Source organism: Metopolophium dirhodum, chromosome 6 (genome assembly GCF_019925205.1).
Source record: "Metopolophium dirhodum isolate CAU chromosome 6, ASM1992520v1, whole genome shotgun sequence".
Taxonomy (NCBI): domain Eukaryota; kingdom Metazoa; phylum Arthropoda; class Insecta; order Hemiptera; family Aphididae; genus Metopolophium; species Metopolophium dirhodum.
This window is the reverse complement of record NC_083565.1, coordinates 24,206,469-24,219,321: the sequence shown is the minus strand read 5'-3', so window position 1 is coordinate 24,219,321 and position 12,853 is coordinate 24,206,469.

Here is a 12,853-nt window from a genome sequence, read left to right as displayed (position 1 = left end):
GACATACATTTTACTAACATCACTTTTGCAGTATCAAAATCTATCATCTTCATATAAAATTCAAATTATAATCATAATGATAATTTATCACATTATTTCTTAAATATGTAAAACAAATTTATGTATTATTCCCATACTGTAAAATTATTATTTGAAAGTGTAATAAATACTTGTAATTATGCACAGATTTATATCAACGATTTGCATTTACTAGAAAATTAACAAATATAGATTTATGAAGTAATTTAAACTACCTGTCAAGTATTAAAAATTATTCATAAATCCCCCTTGGTTTAAGATTAAGATTAACATAAAGATGTATAAATATCAACTGATATAGCAATCAATTTTAAATATTAAATATATAATATTTATTATTTCACACTTAAAACTTTTCATATCATTTGTGTATACTATAGTGTATAATATAATTTGATTTCAGAAAATACGATACCAATATTTCATGTGTCAGAAAACTATAAATTGTCTTCAAACTGATGTATTTTTATATTTATACATATATAAGTATAAACAAGTAAAGGTAAGGAAAATCACACTCTATAATCGGGTTATAGGAGTTCCGGATTTCTAAGTTTAATTTATGGGCGATGAAAATAATTTATAACCAATAACATTATAAAATATTATAATAATATGTTACCGAATCAAATAATAATATTTTGAAATTTACATTATTAAAACAGTAAGCGTATCTAATAATGTTTTTTACAGTATAATATTATTGTAATGTGATTTAAATTTTAAATACCAACCATTGCAGGCGTATTATACCTATAATAATACTATATTTGGTACTATACGGTAAAATAAAATTTTAATAAAACGATGATTATACATGGACGTATACCTAAACATATTTTATTTAATTTTATTAATTTATTAGAGAAGAGTCCGTGTCAAGTATTATTATTTTTAATCTATTAATTAGACAATAATCTGTGAAGTATTATTTTTTACAATAAATAAAAAGTTCTGGAGATTCCTAGGGTGTTCATCAAACGCATCTCAGCTGAGTTTAAATTATACTATCTTCTTTTAAAAGCCCTTTTCTGTTTGTAAGACGGACTCTTGAATAAGGCTCTATTACCAGCTCACTTCATTCTTATCAAACTCGTTCAAAGAAAATTTATAAATTATGCCAATTAGGCACGCCTTAAACATCGATCGTCCTCCCCATGATTACACACTATAGTAAGTTCTTAAGATACATGGCTTTGATTCGTCAACAGAAGAGAGGCGCGACGCCACCCTAAATTTCTTGAAAAACCTTAAACCTGGTGCAATTGATTCCCCTACCCTTCTTTCATCTATATCTTTCAAAGTTCCTCCCCTCAAGTCACGTCTTACTTATCCTTTCTTTATCCCACCATCTACGAACTATGGTCTGAATGAACACTATTAGTATGTCCATTGCTAACTCAGGCCACTCTTTCTCTATTTTTACCGGAATAATTTGTATTGTGTACAAATTTAATAATTATTATGTATTTTCATTTAAATTCTCTCTTATAATTTTTTCATTTCAATGTTAATATTAATTGTATTGTTTCACTTTAGCGTATTATTATACCTATACTATTGAATTGATCTAACGTCCGTATGTAATTAAAATAAACAATCAATTAGCACAATAATGATGTTGTGAATTTATAAGGAAAATTGGAAAAAATAGAATTCAATTAATTAAATTAAATTTACAAAATTTCAGACAGGTAGCTTGTATAAAGTGTCCATCCATTGATGAAACCTCATAACATATGTAAAAGAAATATTATTATTAATTTTTTTTTTAGAATACAATCCAGATTACTCATCATCGGTTACGGAAGGTTTTCATCTAATATTCTAATCTGTCTGAATGAAATACACAATCAATGTCGCTAATATATTATATATGATGTCGTACCTATAACTCGTGTTGCCTACTCGAGTGACGACGCGACAATCGGCGCATGTATAAAGCCTATTTATTCGATTTTATTTTTATGTTATTTTCTTTATACGAGGTGCTTAGAAAAAAAAGGGTACCATAGTGACATTGATTGAATTTCGTAATAATTGATTTTAAATAATTAGTGCACTTGCAACTCTTTCCTTCTAATCGAGAACACATTTGCTACCAGATCGCAGCACACGACGAATAATTCACAAATATCTCTTTACCACCGAACAAAACGGAAAATTCGTAGTTTAGCTGTGCACTTAACTCGGATTTTTTTTTTAATGTCACTTGTACAGTTTATAGTCATCCCCCTTCGGATGTAGGATCCTCAATTATAGTTAATAATTAGTCACATATTATATTGCTCATCCTCTGCAAACGCCGATGGTTAATCGTATTTCAAACAGTGCTAAATCAAAAAATAATAATATTGTTTACTGTTATAGGGAATTTAAACGTTAATCAATTAGCTGTATACAGCTATATAAAAAACCACCGGATGGCTTATAATAAATTTGTATCCGACCCGCTGTAGGTTGGACTAAATAAAAACGACAACTTAGTAGGTATAACTTTGAATTTTTAGAGTTAGAAATTATACACTTCCGTGCGCACCACGCGGGGTATGCAGTCTACACCACAGGTAAACTCAGATACGGATCGCATAATCACAACCGGGCGGGATAATTATTTACAATTAAAAAGGCATTGCTTCCACAGCGAGTTACACACAAATGGAGACGTTCGTGAAGTCAAATGGAGTTGAACAATCACAGTTTTTTTCGGGCAACGCTGGGTAATATTCAGCTATAGTGTAATATATTTATAAAAAAAAAAATGCTATTTTAAAAATTCAAGTTCTTAACTATAAATGTATTTGGTCATCTTTTATCTTTTATTTAGATAAACTGTCAATGAATAATCTATTATATCTTATCTAGATAATTTTTGGGTTATCTTTATACAGCACTGCCGAAGTGTGACGACGTGACGGTCGGAATTATACATGGACACAGCTGTAGGAAGATATCGCTGCCAAGTAGGTAGACACGATACAGTCGTCTACAAAGTAGGTATATAGTCTATAAAAGCGTGTTATCGCCAAAAAGGGTTGTGAAGCTCTGCACGCAGGGGGCCTACGTGATCATAATGATATTATGTTGACGACTTATTTTTCGTGAAAGAAAAAAAAATATAAAATACGAATTTACAAAAACGTCACAACCCGTAGCGAACAAAACGATTGAGCGAAATATTATTATTATTGTACATCGTATATACCTACATGATAAGGTACCGGTCCTCATTCTTGCAGACGAACACCGCGCTTGCTCTGGAGCAAGGGTGGATGCTCCAAGGGGGGGGGGGCTAGGGGCCGCGCCCCCAAGCTGTATTTCTAAACAATTTTATACTGTTGAAAACAAAATTACAAAAAAATTCATCAAAATTATATAAAATTGTGACTTGCTCCCCCCCTCCTAACCATGTCTATGGAGCCACCTCTGCTCCGGAGGCTGTGAGTCCAATGAAATACCGCGAAGCAAAATGTTAAAATTGGCATTAATAAAACAGTAAGCGTAATATCCTATAACAGTATATTATCATGTGATATAAATACCAATTACTATATTATACCAGATACTAGGTAGGTATATACGGTAAAATAAAATGTTAATAAAACAATAATTATATATTTACATACATATTTTATACATTTATTAATTTATTATAGGTGTCCGTGTCAAATAAATAATAATATTATTATTAAATTTTTTTTTATAAAATCAACATTACGCGCAGCATCATAAGTGTTCCGAATAAATACAAAATATTCTCATCCAATCCGTCTGAATGAATTAATACATCATCATTTTTATTTTTTATTAAAATAAAAAATAAAACCTCGGCAATTGTGGCCATTGGTCTGACAGTAATTTAACTTAACACTTTATTGCATTTGATACATATTATGTTACAATGCTTAATTAATTATTATTAATTATTTTAACACAATCAATGTCGTCAATTTTTTAACGTCGTATCTAACTCGCGTAGATGACGAGTAGTGTTATGCATTATTTATAGTCACAAATATTTAGTTTTTTATCTTGTGTATATAACAATATTTTAAAGTATCTTTTTATCTGTATTTTTATATTTTAATTTTTGGGAGGGGGGGGGGGGTTAATATTTTTAAGTCATTATAATTGCCTATAACCTATTTAATCGATTGAATTTTCATGTTTTTTTTTGTGCTTTACTGTAGTTATTTTGTAGTATATTGTTCATTATCAACACCCATTGCTAAATAATCGTATTTAAAACACGAAGTGTATCAAATTAAACTTATAATACTTAATAATATTATATTACCTATATCATATTTGTAGCAAATATGCTATTTTACAAATGTAACTTTCAAAATATGATTAGATTTTTATCCATAGATAAATCTGGTCACCTTTTATCTTTCACCTTATCGAGATTTTTTGATTATCTTCGAACAACTGCATATTATAATGCGGCATATTTACGAAGAACATTTCCGGAAGACATCGACATCAAGTGCAGACACGTCATTAAGTCGTAAGACACACTGCAGTACCTATAGGTAATATGTTTATTGTACAAATGTGTATATGTACAACTGCAGAGTTAAATCGTTTAATCAACAACACATGACAGACGGACGCCACTGGGAAGGCGAAAAGTCCAATGAAATATGGTGACGTGCTACAGGGTCTTGCGTACATACCGTGTGTGTCCGTGAAAACAGGGTAAACAGCTATATAATTAAATTACTTATATATTACTCAGTAACTTATACGTATTTTTAATTTTGTTTGCGGGACATGAAACTAGACTGTTGGACATCACCAGTCTCCCTCAGACAGGGTATTCTAAAATATGTATAGGGTATAATTGCAAGCAATCGAGATTACCAGGCCACAACTGAGGTGACCAGTTCTGTGCGGTATAGTCATTTCATTATTATTATTATAATACACTATAGGCGACCGTGGTATACTGCTACAACAGCAGCGCGCGTGCGTTTAATGTGTACAACTGCAAAGTTATTATTTTTAAATTGATCATGAAGCCCGGCAACTATGGCCATTAGCTGTTTGTTTTTGTTTGTAGGGGAGGAAATTGTAGGTTTGTAAACACGTGTGTTTTTGGTTTGGCAGATTTTTTAGTGGGCACCCGTAGGTATATCTACCATGCCCGGGTGGGGGATGGCGGCATTTGTTCTCCGGACACTGGACTTGCCCGAAGAAAAATGCCACCCGTGGCCTGGTTCGAACCGGCGTCGGTGTGCGTCGCAACCGACGCCTTTATCCACTCGGCCACTCCGTCCCCCAACTGCAAAGTCAAATCGCCAAAACAACTACACATAACGCTACTGGGAAGGCCAAAAGTCCAATGAAATATCGCGAGGCGCCGGGTCTTACATATACCGCGTGTGTCCGCTCTATAATTAAATTATCCATATCAATTGGCGTTTGTGTCCCTCAAACTAACCCGACCTTATACATATTTTTAAATTCTGTTTGCGGGACATGAAACTGGACATCGTCAGTTTCCCACAGACGGAATATTCTAAAATATGTATATGCGGTAATGCTGGTAACCAACATTACCCGGCCACAACACTGAGGTGCCCAGTTCTGTGCGGACACACGGTATAGTCATTTCATTATTATTATTATTATTATTATTATAATACATTACGGGCGACCGTGGTGTACTGCTACAACAGCAGCGCGCGTGCGCAATACATTATTTATTTTAACGTTTATATACGTTGACACCGGTGCCGGGAACGAGCGTGCGCAGAGAAAGAGAGAACAAATATATTATTATATATTATAATATATTATAAGAAATAAAAATCGTGAAAAATACCTCTTCTCGCGCGCGCCTCTGTAAGTCGCGCGGTTTTGACCACGTGTGAATATCGTTAATTATAACCGAGCCGCCGCCGCCGCCCTCGCCCGGCTAGTGTTCGCGCGCGCGCTCGTCGGAGTCGCGAGCACCGCTCTCGCGCGCGTATCCGTCGCCGCGTCACCACGCGCGCGCGTATATTACCTTACCTCACGGCCACCGCGCCGCCGCTCTTTCCGCGAGCGCTGCGGGTCGTTCGCATTATTATTATTTAAAAGAAAGAAAGAAAGAAAGAAAGAAAAAAACGGAATCCTATCCGGCTGATGGTTATCTGCCGTGCGAATATATATTATATCGCAATACGCACTCGCGTGTATATTATTATTATTATTATTATTATTATAATATACGTAAATCGGCTCGCTGGTTTAATTATTGATCCCCCCCCCTCGAGCCCCGTACCTCGGGAGACCGGTCGACGACGCTCAGAGAAGCGCGCATTTGTTCGGAGGGGTGCGGTTAATTGCGATTTATAAACACACACAGCAGCGGACTTGGTCGATGTCGTCGTTGTCGTACGACATATATTATTATATACGTACTTACACACACACACACACACACGTGTGTGTGTGTTCTTACATTACACAAATAGGTACGTACTCGCACACATGGGTAGGCGTGTGGTGTACATGTATATCGCGTGTCGTCCGCCGCCGCGGGGATGGAGTACCAGCAGCAGCATTATATGCGGCTAAAACAACAGATCCGAATCTCACCTGCTGCTGCTGCTGCACACCTGACGACGCGCGTCCTAATGAGACGGACACGCCATTATAATAGTAATAATAATAACGATAATAATGATAGCTGTAGTACAACTACTACCACGGTCGTAGTAGTCGCGTCGTCTATCGCTGCGTGTGCGAGTGGCCGCGTGGGCGACGACGACGACGACGACGACGACTGCCGCGAGACCGAACGCGGCCGGCTACCGGACGTGCGCTCGCGATTGCGGCGGGTCTTTGCAGTTTGCCGCCGGGTCCGAGACCGTAATATCATAACGCGTATACATAGGTTAGCTGTACCTGTCTATACAATTTATACATCAGTATAATATTATTACATTGCGCGAAATCCTATTGGTATTTTATTATATATTTTAATATTATTGTAATATTATATTGCAGGATATTCCTCTTCGCGATCGAGTGACCAGAAAATAATAGGGTCTTTAAATTTATCATCGCTACACACTGTAATATCAAAACTAACAGTACATTATTTAAACTGGCGAACGAACATTGGCTATGTCATCCGTGTGTAAGACGAAGACAACACGTGCAGGCGGCGTCCTCTTAATACAAATTTATTGAAAATACCAAGTTTGCATAACTCGTAGCATGTTTAAAATAAGATAATGTAAATATTTTAGGAAATATTTGGGGGACTTAGCTCTGCTGCCTCAAGTGTCCCATCATATTTACACCTATGCCGACAGCGCGTAAACGAACTTTAACAATGTAAATAGAAAAATGCAACGTACCTACTATATATGCGCGAGCCAGTGAAACTAGACTTGCTACGATAATATTACAGTGGACGTCGATAAAGCGCAATATCACATATTACAATATCGGAAATCTATCTGTAATTTTTGAATAGTTTTATATATATTTATTCGTTTTTCACATTTTGTCTTGAATGAAAATTGCGATTTATTTACATTATACTTAAGCACCCAAAGCAATATACCAACAATACCATAATAATAAATTACGTATAATATATTATTATATAACATCTATAATATAATATTCAACAGTAAAATGTACAATATTATGTAAATTATATAGGTACAATATGACTGCATAAGAGGCACTAAATCCTTCGAAATCGGTATAATATGCATTGGTAATAATTGATTTGTACAAACACAGCTGTTGGTATGCGGTGCAGCGCATCACGATTCGGCCGAGTAGCTTGGTAACACGACAAAGAGTAAGTTTGGACGTTGTTATTGTTGTTTTAATCGACGTGGTTTTAATGATTTCAACGATTACAGGGACGATTTTTAGTTTCTCCATACCTATTTCATAGATGTTTGGAACATTTACGTTATTTTTTGTCACCATACACAACCGCAAAATAGATTGTATGCTTATTTTCATACAACATATTTAAATACATCTCATAGTATAATAATAAGTATAATAAGATTTATTTTCTAGCTTTTTCTGGAGATAATTTTTTGCATCATAATATCGTCTTAATTTAAAAGTATCGACTATCGAGTGTTTTATTTTTTCAGAATCTAATTTTTTTATTCCAATAAATATTTTCATTCTTATATTATAAGCACAATAATAATAATACGGCGAAACTACCATATTACGAGGTCTCTTGGGGCACAAAAAAATATTCATATTATAGAAATATAGAACTGAATAAATTAGGTTCTAATTTGGATTGATTCTCAAAAATATTTGGAAAATGTTGTTAAATGGAAGTTCGTTATAATATCGGAGTTTCACTGTATAATAATATGTAATAAGTAATAATTACAATATTATAAAAAGTCTATGGTGAACAATATTATTAGACCAATAAAAAAACCCATTCGACTGCACCCTCAAACCCGGCATTGATCGTCGTCTTCGTTGAACAATAATTACAGTTTTATTATAATATCTTCGTCGTATAAACTCGCGTTATTGAACCAGGGGCGGTTCTAGGACTCAACTTTCGTACTGGCATAAATATAAAATATATATTTAAAAGTAGGTATAAGCTATAGCCAATAGGCCAATCTAAGCTCCTTAATCGCACATTTTTTCTCGCCTTACAGTTGAAGTATACAAATACCAAAAAATTATAGTTTTTCTTAGTTATTTTAAACAAAATAGAATTTCCTTGTTTTGAATATATTATGATATAATTTGACAACATCTTATAGTATATTATTAAATCTTTCTTTTTTAATTTAAGTATTATAAAAAAAAACTAGGTGCTTATGTAATTAGTGACAACGTTGCGTATAACTGATTAATTTAAAAAAAAACGAAATATTTTTACAATGAGTAAAAATAAATGAACTTTTTTTTTAATTCTTGCGACCAATAATTCTTTATTCTTTACTCGTCAAAACGACACAACATCGAACTTTTTAACAAAAGAACATCAAACAAATTTGAGCAGCCCAGCCTGCACGTACGCTAGAACCTTCATTGCATTATACCATAATATTATTATGAATACGATCGATTTTTCTTCAGATTTTTAGTTTATGGAGGCCGTAGTTTGGTCTTATTCAAAACCATCTTTCAAATCGCATCACGTGAATTGTGTCGGCGGTGTTTACACGTCACTCAAATGATAGAGAGCGCTGTACCTACATACATAATATTATTATAATAATGCTGAATAGTGGCGTATTACTCATCGTCATAGTTAATATATAGGCAGCTAAACCAGCTAAACATAATGACGCCATTTGATTGGCTACCTAATGGAGCTGCATAGTATAATAATATGCATCGCATCGTATTTCCTCGAGACGTATATTAATAATAATATAATATAATAATAATATATATATAAATGTAAATATTATGTATTACAACGTTGAAAACTACCAAATGGTAACTCAACGGCAGCGCGATGATGCGCAGACGTACAAGACAATATAATAATATAATTTACGTGGTTTTAGAATTTAGCATAATATTATTTCCAACACGCTTTATTTCTTAATAACATCGTATATGCTAACATATATTATATACATATAGGTAGGTACAAGAAGATTATAATGAATGTTGTAATTCTAATGCATACGTTTTTTTTTTATTTTTATTTTAAATACACCTATATTTTTATAGACAGAGGTCAAGAATTCTTTCGAGATGAACCTGTATTTTTTTTCATTCGTTTAATTGACTCGCCCAGTTCAAAAACCCCCACGCACCGGTGTTGAAACACATCCAAGACGTCGGGCAATTTGATGGGGAAAAGCATAATATTATGTATGTATCTAATCTCTAATTATTTCCTCGCATCCTTATCAATCCACAGCAGTTCTCAACGGTGCAGTCGTTAAAACGGCAATGTTGGCACGGACGACTGTTCTAAATCCTCTTAGTGTATTACTTTTACTTACATAATTCACGTACACACTCACGCACAATATAATATATAAGTATAATACAGGGTGATTCACCGACCGATTTATCCCCCATTTATTTAAATTCTGACCTCTGGATATTTTTAAGTGTACTCAAAGATCATATTTTAAACGCACTTAAATTTCCTTGTGCTGCAATTTAATTGCACGTCCGTTCGATACAAATTGTGACAATTGTTAAACATTTTTTTTTCAGCTTTGACTCAAATAAAACAATCGAAATTCGAATGAGTAGTTTTTGAGTTATTAAACTTCAAGTAGGTACTAAGGGGGTCCGTAATGTGGAGCCACGATGATTTGTAAATTATATTAATTAATTTTATAAGATAATATAGTTTCGGTTCAATTATAATAGTATAGTAAATTAAATATTACATATTAAATTTTATATTTTATGAAAAAAAGATTATTCTCAGTAGTATAGGTACATTAGGATAGTGAATAATTCAAAAACAACTCGTTGCAATTTCAAATTTCAATTAAATAAATCAAAAAAAAACAGCTTACCAATATTTTCAGTAAAAAAGGTGGTTCTTATTTGAAAAAAGAAATTTGTATTCACCACAGGACAGATATTAGCATAAACGGCTTGAAAAAAATATAAGTATTTGTAAATATGGTCTTCACGCGTGTTCTGACGGGTAGGTAAGGTACTTGAAAAATACAAAAATCGGAATTATTATCATTGGAAAAAATGGGGTTAAGCGGGTGAGTATATAGGTAATACTCGGTGAATCACCCTGTGTATATATTATTATTATATGGGTGCATTCTACGCACATATACAGGACGAGCGCAAACATTATTTTAAATAGTTTTATTAATACCCGTTTCACAATATAATACGATATGTACATATTATTATGTGTTTTAATTTAGTGCCGTTTGGTGCCTGTACGACATGACCGAGCAATAAAATTATATTTTAACGGAGAAGACGTATATAGGTACCCGTGTATAATATAATGTTATACGCATTCGACACGACCTCCGCAACATTCTTTCGGGTGGCGCGAAAAATCATTCACAACGTTTGCGAGCGTTGAGGTCTCCCCCCGACTGCAGGCCAATCGTGCGAATTCTTATTGAATATGTTCCGTTTATAAGATCCGCATACACTGGGTCGTGAGATATACGCGCATGTACTGCATAGGTAGGTGCCTACATTATAATATCCGTCCGATGTATCCATTATGGGTATACGTAATCGTTTTAAGGATTATATTATTATTATATATGTGAGGTTGTAAAATGTATATAAAAAAAAAAGACATATTATAAACTCCGTATATATACGATAATAATATAATATATCGGTACGTATTATATTAAACATATTGCGGGAATAAACATAAAATTCGAAATATACTTTTAATCATGTATGCACTCATTCGGAGGTGAATTAATATAATTCTTTTGAGTCGCACACGTCAAGTACAGGTAAATATGTATAAAATATATAATATACGGTAAATACCCCATAATATATGTCGTATTAAAAAAAATTGTTTTTGCTGCCCACTGTCCTAATACAATAATAATAATAAACGCTATAATATTGTATATTATTATACCAGCTACCTACCACCTGTATATGCGATTAAAATTAATAACATTTTGAAATTATTACATTATTCATACACTGCTTAAAACATTATATTTTTATATTATATATTATTTTTAATACGAAATTAAAGTATGTATTGGAAAAGTTCTTTACCTGGCGTACCGCGTACGTTATATTATATAGGTACCTATAATAATATTCATAATAAATTATTATAATATAGAGTTGGTTAATGGTTTTAAAGGTACATAATATGTATTATTTTGTTTGATACCATATCATTCGTATTAAATTATTGATATAATATACAATTGAAGTCAGAAAGTTATAGTTTTTTTTTTTTTTTTTTTATTTATAAATTATATTTACAGTCTGTATACATTAATAATACAATAAGTAAATAAGTTGACATTAATTTGTGTGTACTAGACGTGGCTATCGATACTACTTCCTGCAATTTATAAACTTAAATTATAGCTAAAGATTTTTAGCGCGGTAGTTTAACAGACTATTGAGCTAATACATATTTATACAGTATAATATTATCATATTAGACGATGGTGTACATAATACTAATATTATCATATGTAACCAAAAATCAGTATAGTTTATTAATTATTTCATTATTATGTTTTTTGTACCATTTTTGTGATTAATGTCCGTATGCATAGTAAATGTACGTGTCACATAAGACACAGTTTAACACGTCTTAGGTGACACATAAATTGACTATGCATATGGACAATATAGGTGACCATAGTTAAATCCTAATCAAAATTAAACAAATCTCCATGTAAAGTGTCGTAATTGGGTCACTACTTTTTTCACGCGTTTCATGTCTTAAAAATATTTCAGCATATACGCTTATTGTAAAAATAAAATTACAGATTGTTTGTTTTGAAGTTAAAATAAAAGTTTAGAAAAAGGTGATTAACTTTTTTCAGTTAAAATTGAGTTAAAACTATTAATAATAACCGCACAATCGTCTATCTATACCTATATTATATATTTATAGTAGCTGAAACAATTTCTATTAATTTTATTACTAGGTAAGTATGTTAAATTTTTCATAACATAAAACACATATTAGGTATTTAGGTACATTTAAGTACCTTTTACGAATTTTCAATTACCGTTTTGCGGTCGACGTCGTGTACCGTATATAATATTGCCTATAATATAATATTATGTACCTATTGATGCGGTCATCACGTGGTTATTCTCAGATGCCCCTGCAGGACGTGGTAAACAAAAA